Source organism: Triticum dicoccoides, chromosome 2A (assembly GCF_002162155.2).
Source record: "Triticum dicoccoides isolate Atlit2015 ecotype Zavitan chromosome 2A, WEW_v2.0, whole genome shotgun sequence".
NCBI classification, from domain to species: domain Eukaryota; kingdom Viridiplantae; phylum Streptophyta; class Magnoliopsida; order Poales; family Poaceae; genus Triticum; species Triticum dicoccoides.
Window position 1 is genome coordinate 480,002,728 of NC_041382.1, and position 13,727 is coordinate 480,016,454.

Consider the following 13,727-nt stretch of genomic DNA (forward strand, 5'->3'; position numbering starts at 1 on the left):
AAGGAAGGGGGAATGAATAATTTGTGCAAGGTTTGCTTGAATGAACCACCTGAATGTATTCTGCACATTATTTCGATGGTAAACATGGTTTTTGCTTGTATGGACCAAGATTTGAAACCTACCGGTAACGCATAGCAGCAGCACGATGCAAAGAAGAAACTTGCGCATACCTTGATTCAGATCTCCTTCTCCGATCGCCGGCACTCTCCTGTGCGCGTCGGGCGGCGCCCGCGTTTGTGTCCGTCCGTCGTGGGAGCCGAGGAGGATTGGGGCCGGACGAGAGACAGGGAGAGAGAGTGTCTGTCCATTTCCCCGGCACGTGTCTCAAAGGCTTCCGCAGCAGCCGCCAGGTGCCCCATCAGCTGAACGGCCGGTGACACGCGCGACGTGCACGGCCCCCGTCAGCCGAACCACGCCCAAACGGTTTGGACGTTTGATTTGGCCGGATTTCGTTCATTTAAGGCGGCAATGTGTTCGTCCATATTTATTTTTATCCGTTGGGTCGTGGATACGTCCAACACGTGGCCGCATCTTAAATCATGTTCGGGATGAATGTGATTAAAGAAACAGAAAAATTTGTATAAAATGCCTAAAAATAAATAAACGCAAATAAAAAACATAAAACATAAGTTTAGGTTCACAGCCACAAAACAGTCCAGCTTCACGGTTCACATTGCCATAATTAACATAAAAACAAAATAAAAACGGCCGCCGCCCGCGCGCTCCTGTCGTGCTCGTCGATGCCGTCGCCGTCGCCGTCTTCAGTGGCCGGCGGTGTCGTCTCGTCGCTGGCAAGGTCGACGTAGTCCGGCGGCGTCCAGAGGTGAGCCGGCGGTGTGTGGTAGACGGGGGCGGGCTCGAAGGCGGGAGGTGCCTTCACCACCTCCTTCTGTGGCGACGCGTCCCGCTCCACTGACCGCGGTGGCATGGGGCACCAGTTCGCGACCCCCACGGCGTCGGCCATCTCCGAAGCCAAGCACGACCAGCTCCAGTGCTGCCCAACCAGGGTCGGGTGGAACGCGGCCACCGGCTCCTCCTTCACCATCTCCTCCGCCCTCGCCATCTCCAGCTCGAGGATGGCGACGTCGCCGGCCGCAAAGAGGGCCATCGTCTCCTTGAGGCCCGGCCATTGGCGCTCATCGTGCGTGTTCGTGGAGTCCTCCATGACAGGTTACATGAGCCGGGCCTCCTCCTTCGCTGTCATACGAGGAGGTGGAGGTGGCGACGAAGATGGGGACGGCGACGGCGTGGGCGTGAGGCCGCACACCCGCGTACGCCCACGCACCTCCTGATGTGGCCGCCGCGGCCCCGACGTCGTGCCGGCGAAGTAGGAAGCGTGCCGCACGTCGTGCTCATCCTGGAGCCACGTGTCCTAGAGCACGGAATCGGAGGCGTACCTATCGTGGTAGTAGAGATCGTCGGGGAGGAGGCGGCATCGGCACGCGATCTCATCGCGGCGCGCACGGCCGCTCAACGGGACCGGCGGGATCGGGACCCGGTCGGCGGAGAGGTGCCAGTTGTTGCGAAGGTGGACGTCGCTCCACGGGACCGGCGTCCGCATCTCCCAATAACGCCAGCATACGTCCACGGCCAGGTAATGTCGGTCGCGCTCGCCGGCGGCCCTAAGGGCGACGGTGAATGGGGCAGGCGCGAGGGCCCGACGCGGCGGCGGAGCGGCCTCCTCTTTCGCGGAGCCGCGACGGAGTCCCGAGGAGGAGCCGGCCTTGCGGTCGTGCTTCCCATTGCGGTCGTGGTTCCAGAACCCCATGGCTGCGAGGTGGCCGGCCGGCGAGCTCGAGAACGGGGAGAGGCTAGGGCTTGGGGTGTTGGGTTTCGAGAAGGCAGTGGGCTGGAGTGGGAAGTGTGGACGACGACCGGTCCACAGCCTCCCCATTTAAAAAGGACGACGACCGTGCGCCTGGGCGGATGACAGGTGGGGCCGGCCGTGCGTGCGCATCGATATTGGCGGGTGGGAGGTAGGTGGCCGCCTGCCACGCGGCCCCAACGCGGACGAGCATCACGTCTGTTTGTTGTCCACCACGACCCAAACCCGACGCATGTTTGCGCTTGAAATGGGTCGGTCCGGACACAAAACGAATCAGATGGGTCCAGGCCATCGCGTGCTGGGCCGTCTGGTTTGTTCCTTTTACCCCAAATAAATGGAGCCGGACAGGAAGGGGTCGCGCGGTGGAGTTGGCCTGAATCCTCCGACGAGGTCAACTAGAGCAGCCCACGAACAATTTTCTATTAACACAATATGTACTGATGCAAATACTTATTTATTTTTTCGCACAAATGTAGGATTATTGATAAAGTCATCACAAACATCTTCCTAGTCGATGAAAATGTTTTTTTCATTGGACACACATCGTCAAAAAGTTTCTTTTGACCTAAACCTAAAATTGAAAACGGAAAATCTGGCTTCACTAAAGTTGGCATCTGTGTTGTCATTGACTTACACATTTTAGTCTACAAATGAAGTTGTTTCGTATCGTCTCTTGGCGAACATGAATACGCAAAAAGGAAATATGTCTACTCTTTAACTTTTTGTTGAGATGTACATTAAGAATCAGTTAGATTATAAAATTGCTGCATGAAATATGTGTTACTTTCTCTGTTTTATTTAAACTAAAACCATGACGATGATTATGGAACGGAGGGAGTATTTTCTTTTAAGAAATATGGTACAAATGCAGACGGTCGTGGAAACACATGAACATTCATTTTTATGAATGCACATACGCATATCCTACTATCATGACATATTCGAGAGACTAAGCAGAACAAAGTTACCACAAAGCGACTTGTAGTGAAAGGGAACGAGGTCTCCACTGAGCGAACGTCGTCGAGAATCCTGAAATAAATCCAGGATTATGCAAGCACTCATGCTAAATTTAGGACTTCAACTTGGATGAAATTTTCTATTTTAAATAATTGTAACCCACTACCTATTTTTGCTCCTCAAGCAACCATGCCACATTGTCAAGGTCATGCATGTAGTCATTGTTCGACGCGATTTTGTTGCCATTTCGGGATTGTCAATTATGAAATATGACATTAATACGTGTGCACCTACATGTGTATAGCAATGACCAAGATATTGATTTTCTCATTAAAAGGGTTCATTGAGATTGGTGGAGCATAATTTAATTATGCCTACACGTACGTGGTCTAGTGAGCTTCAGTTAACAAGCAAATGGATGTGCGTGAGAATACAAGAGCTATGCATGAACACAGCTTACGCACATGCCATGATGAGGGTATCATGCATCCATGTGGCCTAATCAGTCTGGTTAATTAATCACAGTTATATGTGCATGCATGACTCCGTATTGCACTGTGCGTATGCGTGCATGGAGCATATACTATTAAGCAAAGGCCAGATGAATCAACCGGACCATGTTTACGTCCCATGCAACGTAAGACTTGTTTGCGCATGATGTACACGCACCTGATCCAACACACCAGCCCGGTTGGGTGCTTGACCTCCACACCAGTACAAGCTAATCTCACGGAAGCGTACTTATCCGCTCATCTCTCCACAAGACCAGGAGCTCCCGCTCAGCAACGAGGAGGCCGCACCGTCCGCGCATGCAGCTGGTTTACGTAGAGCTCGCGCAAGGTCATAGTTATCCATTCCCACACCTTTGCCTATATATACTCATGCGCGTACGCAGCTTGAGGGGGAGGAACCCAGAGGAGACGCGCCCATCTGGTGGCAGCGACTACACGCGCCGACGGAGGCCGCGGCACCCCGGCGACGGACCATGCGCGCCGCCTCGGTATACTCGTAGGCCGCAGATGATGCACCGGTCTTCTTGTGTCTGCCGGCGAGCCCGACGGAGCCTTGGAATACCACACCCTACATCAACAATCAACACGGACATCCTTCTTTGTCAACGGCATGCTTATGTATTTAATCTTCTCATTGTTTCGTCTCCCATTTCATCTCTCATCCCAGGTCCAGGGGGAGGCGGACAGAGAGGCAGCGACCACACGCGCCGTCGGAGGCTGCTAGTACCGTGCCAACAGACCATGCGCTCGGTCTCGGTGCACTCCTAGGCCGCAGATGATGCGCCGGCGTCCGCGACGACGACGAACCTCCACCGGCGAGTGCGACGAAGTCTTCATATGGGCTGCCACACGCTGCAACAACAAATACATCCGTCTTCAACAATGGCAATCATCACACTATGCCTTTTCTCTTTGCATTTCTCATTTCAGAGGGGAGGCCACCCAGCCAAGAGGATACGCGCCCGTGGTGACGGCGTCAAGGATGGGACGACGCACCGGCGCCCACGCCGAGCACGGCGAGCCACCAACACCACCTCGGCGACGACATCCGGCCCGACGCTATCTGCACCACCACGACAATGTCGGAGCTGCCGACCCGCATGCCCGGCGCCATCTTTACCATGCCGGCGTGCGGCCCGGAGCCATCTATACCACCACAACAACGACGGAGCTGCCGACCTGCAGCCCGGAGTCATCTCCACCGCGCCGGCGCGTGGTCCGACAGCGACGAAGCTGCGGGCTTACAGCCCGGCGCCACCTCCACCATGCCGGCGTGCGGCCCGGAGCCATCTATACCACCACAATGACATCGAAGCTGCTGGCTTACAGCCCGGTGCCATCTTCACCATGCCGGCGTGCGGCCCGGAGCGATCTACACCACCATGACAGCGCAGGAGAGTATCACGGCGCCAACTCCACCTCAGCGGCGACATCGAGAGGCGGGCGGCATCCGGCCCAACACCATCTACACCACCACAACGGCGGCAAGGCCGCCGGCGAGTAGCATGGCGCCAACTCCACCTCGGCGGCGACATCGGAGAGGCCGGCGGTATCCGGCTCGGTGCCATCTCCATCCTATCGGCGTTTGGTCCAACACCATCTACGGCACCACCACGACATCGAAGCTGCCGACCTATAGCCTGGCGCGGTCTTCCCCATTCCAAGTTAAGGGCAGTGATACATGGCACCCAAGAACTAGGCGGTGATATTCACGTAGACAGGAAGAAGAAGCTTGGATGCCATCTCCATATGGTCGATGAGACACTCGCGGCAGCGACGTAGTACGCGCCACAAGAAGGCTCAAGACGGCGGCGACCTGGTACGCGCCCACGAAGACCGCGAAGACAACGACGAACATCAGCAGTGGTGTACAAGCCGGAGTGAGGAGGTCGTCGTCCAAGGCGGTACCATCATCTACCTTAGCGAGGGAAGAATAAAATCACGTCATCTATCTTCTTTAAAGGGCATGCGTACACGCATCATTTTATCTTTCTCTTTTCCTATCTTTCTCATTTCAGTGCATCCGAATCACAATCGAGATGGATGGATAATCAGCGCCCTGTGTGCGAACGAAGAAGACGGAGGAGGAGCTGCTCACCGTCTTCACATATTCATCAACCTCGCCAATGTTGTCATCACCAATCCCGGGCTCGACGAGGAAGGCTTCTACATCAACCTGACTTCGCCATCTTCATCAACTTCTCTCCCGGCGAGGGCACTGACTGCCTCGACACGCCACCCGGCTACGTCGACAGGGCGTCGCCAACTTCAGCAGTTGTACATCTGACGAGGATGTCGTCTACATCAGCACCACCGGTCATCCATATGTCAGTGGCCATCTTCTTCGACTTTGCGTCTAAGCGACGACGCCGTCTACACTGACATATTGTCATTCTTCTATACCAAGTGGAGGCCGCCCCTGTAGCTGCGACGGTCTGATGTCTATATCGACGAGCTCGCATTGTCGTCATCTTCAAGCAACGCCGCCATGTGGCGACACTTGAGTCCACTCCGACTTCTACATTAACACACTCCCCAAACCCCGTCCAAGCTCCGACGAGGCGAAGTCACTTCACCGACATGTCTTCTTCCGATGAAGCTACCCATATCTTGCCGGGCACCGACGAGGCGAAGGCAAGACATACCATGTCCGACACCGACGAGGCAGACACCACCAGGCCGGGCACCGACGAGGCGAAGGCCGCCCATCTGTCTGAGCTGACGAAGCCAGACATCTTCATCATCGGACATCGACAAGTCGGTGGGATGTGGCTAAGCATCGCCGGAGCGACGGACGTACCGCTCCACTCTTCCATTTCACCGCATCATCACCATCGTCTACACCAAGCACTTGGAGAAGACGAGACTTGAAGACGACGACCATTGCAACAACTTAATCAGAGGTGGTTCGCGGCTCCGGCTCGCGGACGTAATTAATCGGGAGCCTTCCGAGGCCCCGTGAACTAGAACCTCACAATCGCCGAAGTCATATTGGCCGAGCTAGCAGGCCATTGAGCGCTTATGTAAAGGGATCATGTAATTTGTTTCTCCGATAAGAGATTAATAAAATACAAGTTTCCCTAATTTTATTTGTGTACTTAGTACACTGGCACGCCCGCAATATTTATTTCTCCGGGCGCGTAGAGAGATAATAACACGATAACCATCGTTGTTTGTTATTATTTTTCATGTCAAACAGTCATAAGTACTCATTTCACCTCTTCATGGTACCATGCCACATCATCAATTCATGAATGTGGTCATAAGTTACAATTTATGCATTAATCTACCCATTTTTTACTAATTTTTGTGTGGGCATAAATGGTATATACATTGAACGCTTAGAGCAAATATATGTAGATCATGTACACATTTTCCTTTAAATAGGCCCCTGTTTACTTTAATTCAATAGTTTATATTTTTATAGATCATTTTGTCAAATGCTTCATATGATTTTTTTAAATATAAACCGACAGCAATTCTAAATTGTTTTCTGGAGCAGTTTTAGTTTTTAGCACCTATTATGCATCTGTTTATCATGTTTCCCGCAAAATTGCGTGAGTCATCGTCTAGTGATTGGAACACATGAAACAATACAATTTAAACTACACTCGGTTCACAAATATGGTGCTACTTTTGGGATGGTTATTCAGCGCGTCGAGCCTATAAGATAGGCCAATCATAGTAACGTTCGTCTACCGTAATACTCCCTCCATTCTAGAATATAATATGTATAAATTTACATGCAAGTTATGAAAATACTTTTCATGACCAATCAAACGATATAAATTTGGTTTTGTAGATATTGATATATTTTTCAAGAAACTTGGTCAAACATGAACATGTTTGACTTTTAAAAAAAAACTAATACACCTTATATTTTGAAACGGAGGGGGTATTATTCTATAAGTGATATGCATTCAATAAAGTTGTGTCTTTTCGCCTTGCAATGAAAAATGTGTCAAAATTGATAGATTTTGTTATTCTATTTGGCATTCAAGATTATAATCTTATCAAATTCCCAAATAAACAAAATAGAAACTTAGCTATCTGTAACACCTCGGATATGACTTTCCCAATATGTATTCCAACTCTTGCCGTTTCCGGCGTTAAGTTATTTTATTTTCTCGGGTTCGGGTCTTTGCCTCCATGTGTTGTTATCGTTGTCATGCATCTCATATCTTGTTAGCATGTGCATTGCATTTGCATACGTGTTCATCTCATGCATTCGAGCATTTTCTCCGTTGTCCGTTTTGCATTCCGGCGCTTCGTTCTCCTCCGATGGCCATTTCTACCTTTCTTTCGTGTGTGGGGATTAAACATTTCCGGATTGGACCGAGACTTGCCAAGCGGCCTTGGTTTACTACCGGTAGACTGCCTGTCAAGTTTCGTACCATTTGGACTTCGTTTGATGCTCCAACAGTTAACCGAGGGACCGAAAAGGCCTCGTGTGTGTTGCAGCCCAACACCCCTCCAAATTGACCCAAAAACCCACCTAAACCTTCTCCATCATATAGTGCGTTCGATCACGATCGCGTGGCCGAAAACCGCACCCCATTTGGACACTCCTAGCTCCCTCTATGCCTATATATAGAACCCCCTCCGAAATCCACGGGTGAAACCCTAACTCTCTCCCTTTCCTCGCGACCGGACAAAAATTCCGCCGGCCGGACACGTCTGATCTGCCTCCCCGCCGCCACGTGGCACGCCGCCGTTCGCCGCCGCCGTCTCCCACCGCACCGGCCCGCGCGGCCCAGGGCAGGCCCCCGCGGCTCAAGCCGCCCCGCGCCCGCGCCTGGGAGCCCCGCCGCCTTCTTCCCCGCGGCCGAGCCGCCTCACCGGCCGGCGCCGCCGCGGCCCACCTTGCCGGGCATTGCCTCGTCGCCGGCGACTCACCCGCGCGCCGCCACACCCGCTCCGGCCACCGCCCGCCATCGCCTCGCCGGTGCCGCCCCCGTCCTCCTCCGGCCGGATCCGCCAAGTCCGGCAACGTCCACGAGCTCCGGCCGCCACGAGCTCCTCCGGTGAACAGTAACTCCGACGAACCTCGGGATCCGTGCCGGCCAGATCCAGATCCAGATCCAAAACTCGGTTGACTTTCTCTCGAAACCCTAGTTCATATGCCCTTGTTCATCGTGTCGTAACTTTGCATCCGTAGCTCCGTTTTGGTCATATAGCATATCAAATTGTTCGCCTCAGAGAGCGCATCATTTCATTCCATTGCATCATTTTTATTTGAGTTCATCTTGATGCCCGAAATGCTGTTAGAAGAGTGCTACTTGAGATAATTATCAGATCTGCTACTCCATTTAGATATTTGTCATTTTTGCCATGATTATTGTGTGCATGATATGCCCATGAGCTCTACATATGTTTTGTTAAGGGTTTTTCCATCTTTCCAGAGATGCAACCCATATATTTTTGTGATATGTGTGGTGACTAGCACGAGCTTGCAAAGTGAGGCACTTGGTAATGCTGATTTCAGGGACTTAGCATTTCCACTAAGTCCTTGAGCTGTTTATCTCATATGGCCATATGTTCATGTTGTTTCCTAGTGATCCGTGCCTCTTTTGAGGATGATCAGTAAGGATGTTTTGTTAATCTTGTAGTGCTCTATCCATCCATGTCTTTGTTTGCAATTATGGAGCACCCTAGCTTGAGTCAATCGAGCTCTACTTTTGTTATTTCGTGAATCTGGGCAGATTGTCTACTTGTTAGCGATTTTGCCGAGGATGTTGTAGTTGATCCGTGTATGCTATGCTATTATTCTTGCCATGTCTAGCTTGCATTTTGTGTATTCTTAATGGATGTATGCTTAGCTTTTCATGACTTGATCCGTAGTGAGTGCATCGAGCTCGTAAACATGCCTACTTGATATCTGTTTTCAGCATGCTCCAGTTTTCACTAAGTCTGAGAACTGATTATGTTTTTGCCATGTTCACATGCTTGCAAATTATTTTCTAATCCCTTTTGGCTCAAGGTCACTAAGGGACTTTTGTTAAGATCTTTGAGTAGCTCCATGCCATGCTTTACTTTCCATGTTCAGGTCCTGTAGCATATAGTTTTCATACTCCGAGGAGTGCTATCTGATCTGAAATTCCAGACAAGTGTTAATTTCACTAAGTCTGAAATCTGTTCACCAAATGCTTTTTTGCCATGCTTGTTTGAACCTGTTAATGGATGAATTGGCCGTAGCTTAGTGCTAGACTTTTGTTAAAAATCTTGAATGCATCCCTGTCATGTATTTGGTTATCATGTTTGGGTGCTGTAGCATGTTCATCTTGTTGCATTTAGATGGCTACTTGTTGTAAATCGTAGAACGTGGCCATATTTGAATCGCTTGCCATTTCCAAACCGTAACTCCGATTCTGGCGTTCTTTATATCGTTTTCAAGCGATTTCATCTCATCTTTCCAGTGGCACACTTATATTTTCATGTTGAGGCCAGGTTCATGCATTCCTTGTCAAATCTTGCATATGCATCCCGCATCGCATCCCGCATAGCATCCCATTCTTGCATCATATTGTTTGAGCTTTGCACGTGGTTGATTGTGTTCCGTTTGCTTGTTTGTCTTGTTTGGGTAGAGCTGAAAGACGAGTTCGCTAACGAGGAGCCCATTGAGTTTGCTTTCGAGGATCCAGTCAACTCTGACAACTTTGCAGGCAAGATGATCATACCCTCGAAATCACTACTATCTTTGCTTTGCTAGATGCTCGCTCTTTTGCTATGCCAATGCTACGATGCCTACCACTTGCTTTCAAGCCTCCCAAATTGCCATGTCAAACCTCTAACCCACCATGTCTTAGCAAACCATTGATTGGCTATGTTACCGCTTTGCTCAGCCCCTCTTATAACATTGCTAGTTGCAGGTGAAGATTGGAGACCGTTCCTTGTTGGAACATTACTTACTTGTTGGGATATCATTATATTGCCATGTTATCTTAATGCATCTATATACTTGGTAAAGGGTGGAAGGCTCGGCCTCTCGCCTAGTGTTTTGTTCCACTCTTACAGCCCTAGTTTCCGTCATATCGGTGTTATGTTCCCGAATTTTGCGTTCCTTATGCGGTTGGGTTATAATGGGAACCCCTTGATAGTTCGTCTTGATTAAAGCTTTTCCATCAATGCCCAACCTTGGTTTTACCATTTGCCACCAAGCCTCCTTTTTTCCCTTGGGTTTCCGGAGCCCGAGGGTCATCTTATTTTAAACCCCCCTGGGCCAGTGCTCCTCTGAGTGTTGGTCCAACCCGTCAGCCGCCGGTGGCTACCAAGGGCAACTCTGGGCTGGCCTACCGAAAGTTTAGACAATCTGAGTGTGTCCTGAGAACGAGATATGTGCAGCTCCTATCGAAATTTGTCGGCACATTCGTGCGGTGTTGCTGGATTTGTTTTAACCCGTCGAAGTGTCTTGAAGAACCGAGATACCGAGTCTGATTGGAATGTCTCGGGAGGAGGTCTATTCCTTCATTGACCGTGAAAGCTTGTCATGGGCTAAGTTGGGACTCCCCTGCAGGGATTTGAATTTTTGAAAGCCGTGCCCGCGGTTATGGGCAGATGGGAATTTGTTAATGTCCGGTTGTAGATAACTTAAACCTTAACTTAATTAAAATGAATCAACAGTGTGAGTTACCGTGATGGCCTCTTCTCGGCAGAGTCCGGGAAGTGGACACGGTGTTGGAGTAATGTTTGCGCAGGTTGCTCTCTAGTTATTCGTTCGCGCTTTGCCTCATCTTTTCGCTCTCTTTTGCGAACAGGATAACCACCATATATGCTAGTCGCTTGCTGCAGCCCCACATATTTACCTTGCCTTACCTATAAGCTTAAATAGTCTTGATCGTGAGGGTGCGAGATTGCTGAGTCCCTGTGGCTCACAGATTACTATTAAACCAGATGCAGGGCCTGATGATTTCGCTCCAGATGACGCGCTTGAGCTCAAGTGGGAGTTCGACGAGGACTCTCAATGATACTATGTTTCCTTTCCTGATGATCAGTAGTGGTGTCCAGTTGGGGGTGATCGGGACCGTGTCGCATGTTGGGTTATCTTTTATTTTGGCGCCGTAGACGGGCCATGAGTGTTTGGATGATGTAATGTTATTTATGTACTTTGATTGACGTGGCGAGTGTAAGCCAACTATGTTATCTCCCTTTATTATTTATATTACTTGGGATGTTGTGAAGATTGCCTAACTTGCGACATATGCCTTCAATGCGATTATGTCTCTAAGTCGTGCCTCGACACGTGGAAGCTATAGTCGCATCGAGGGTGTTACACTATCTTTCCTTGTAACATGGTAAAAACTTATACTAACATTATCACATAAATGGGAGTATGTCTTCTGTTTTTTATGTATGATATATTCATGTCGACCAATTAGATCAACATCAATCTTACAATCGAATACGGCCTTGTGAATAACAATAGAGGGGGAGATGACTCGAAGGGAGTACCATGACTAACTCGGATCTACCAAACTACGGTTTTGAGAATGACAATTCAGAATTCTTGAGTCTTTCATGAGGGTTTTCAGGGCCATTTTATAGTCCTTCTAAATGTCATAATTGTGGTTGCATGCTTGAAGGCCAAGGACTTTCAACAAGCCCTAGTAGGTTAGCTTCACTAGATGGTATGGCGCGCTCTGTTGTGTCCGCTATAGTTGTTTCCGACAACTATTAGATTGGCTTGGACGGGTTGCATTAATGCGCGAGAATAGTCATATATTTTTACAAAAGATTAATTGTGTGTTTGTCACGTGCATATTTTCTTTTCTTTTTCTCACTATTATCGTGTAGATTAGCTTCACTAGATGGTATGGCTAATGGATATGTATAAGAGGCCTACGTCAAGCGCATCAGATAAGAAAGAAAATGCCCATGACAGGACGGCCATTAACGCCTCATTTTTTTTCTATTTGAAAGACAAATATTTTGATTAACAGGTTAAAGCATCTTATTAAAAAATTAAAAATTATATACACACATATAAAAATGTTCATTGTGTATTTGCAAAATATGGTCATCATATATTTAAGAAATGTTTATCAATATTAAAAAAATGTTCATCAGCTATTTAAAAAATATTCAGCATGTATTGTAAAGTGTGTGTTGTGTATTTAAAAAGTGTTTTTTGTTTCAAAAATGTTCAACGTGTATTTAAAAAGTGTTCACCATAATTATTCATCGTGAGTCTGAAAATGTTCATCGTGTATTAAAAAACATTCACCATGTTCTAGAAAAATGTCCACTGTATATTAAAAAAAATTTACTTAAATAAAATTTATTACCCAAAAGGGAAACCTGGAATAAATCAAAACTTGGACAAAGAGACAAACAAGAGAAACAAAACAGGAAAAAATGCAACTGAAGGTAAAATAATGGTTGAGATGGGCTGACCCCGAACATAAGCTCTTCGTCCACCATCTGACGAATTGATGTGGACTTGAAAAAAAATCCAGTATGTATTTTCTTTCCTTATTTCTATTTTTTCTGAAAAATTGTTTGTTAGAATTTGATAGTTATATAAAGCGCTGTGAGTATTAGGCTAGTGTGAACTAGGTGGTGGTGCCTAACACATACTCTCTCGAAACAGATCCTAACTCCGCCTTATAGATAAAGCACAAACCACACCAAAATACACAGCCGAATGATACAAAATAGTGAAGTAGCCATCTTACACTGTAGAATTCAGGATATTCAGACAACCTAAACGCACAGGACTATGGTGCCTAACGGATAGGCCCTACCCGCAACCCTTACCACAGCTAGGCCAGCACCTGTAGGCCCATAATAACACAACACAAAGGCCCACCCGCCAGCCACCATGGATTTGCAGACACCCTCGGCGTTGGCCTGGCCAGCAAGGCATAAACTTGAAGAAATGCTTACATATTTCTTGTAAGTATCTTCTGAAGGTAAAGAAAAACTTTCATAACTTGGCGGTTTAGCGTTGGCTTGGCTAGCTAGCCAAAAACTCAAATAAATTCTTACATATTTCTCGTAAATACATTTTTAAGGTAAAACAAAGCTTTATAACTTGACGGTTTTCGACATATCACCTGGGCACAAACATCCAAGGCGGTTAGGGCAAATCTTTTCCTTAGACTTCATCAGCGAGCTCATGGATTCGTCTCCCCTCAACCTTCCGCTCCCCTCTGCTTCGGTTAGTAGTTGAGGTTAGAGTTTTTTAGTCCTTGCAGGTGCGGCGCTCGAGGCAGATAACGACGCTTCTTCTTCGAATTTGTCTTTCGGCAGTGACAAAGACAAGGGGGTGAGCAGCGCCACAACGATTGAGCGAGCCTGGACACCTAGTGTGCAATAAACAATGGAGATGGAGTTACCACCAATTGATTATTAAGAAATAATAACATCTAATACGTACACATATATTCCACCGCTGCTAAACAGGAGGTTGAATACATATCCTATATAATTGATAC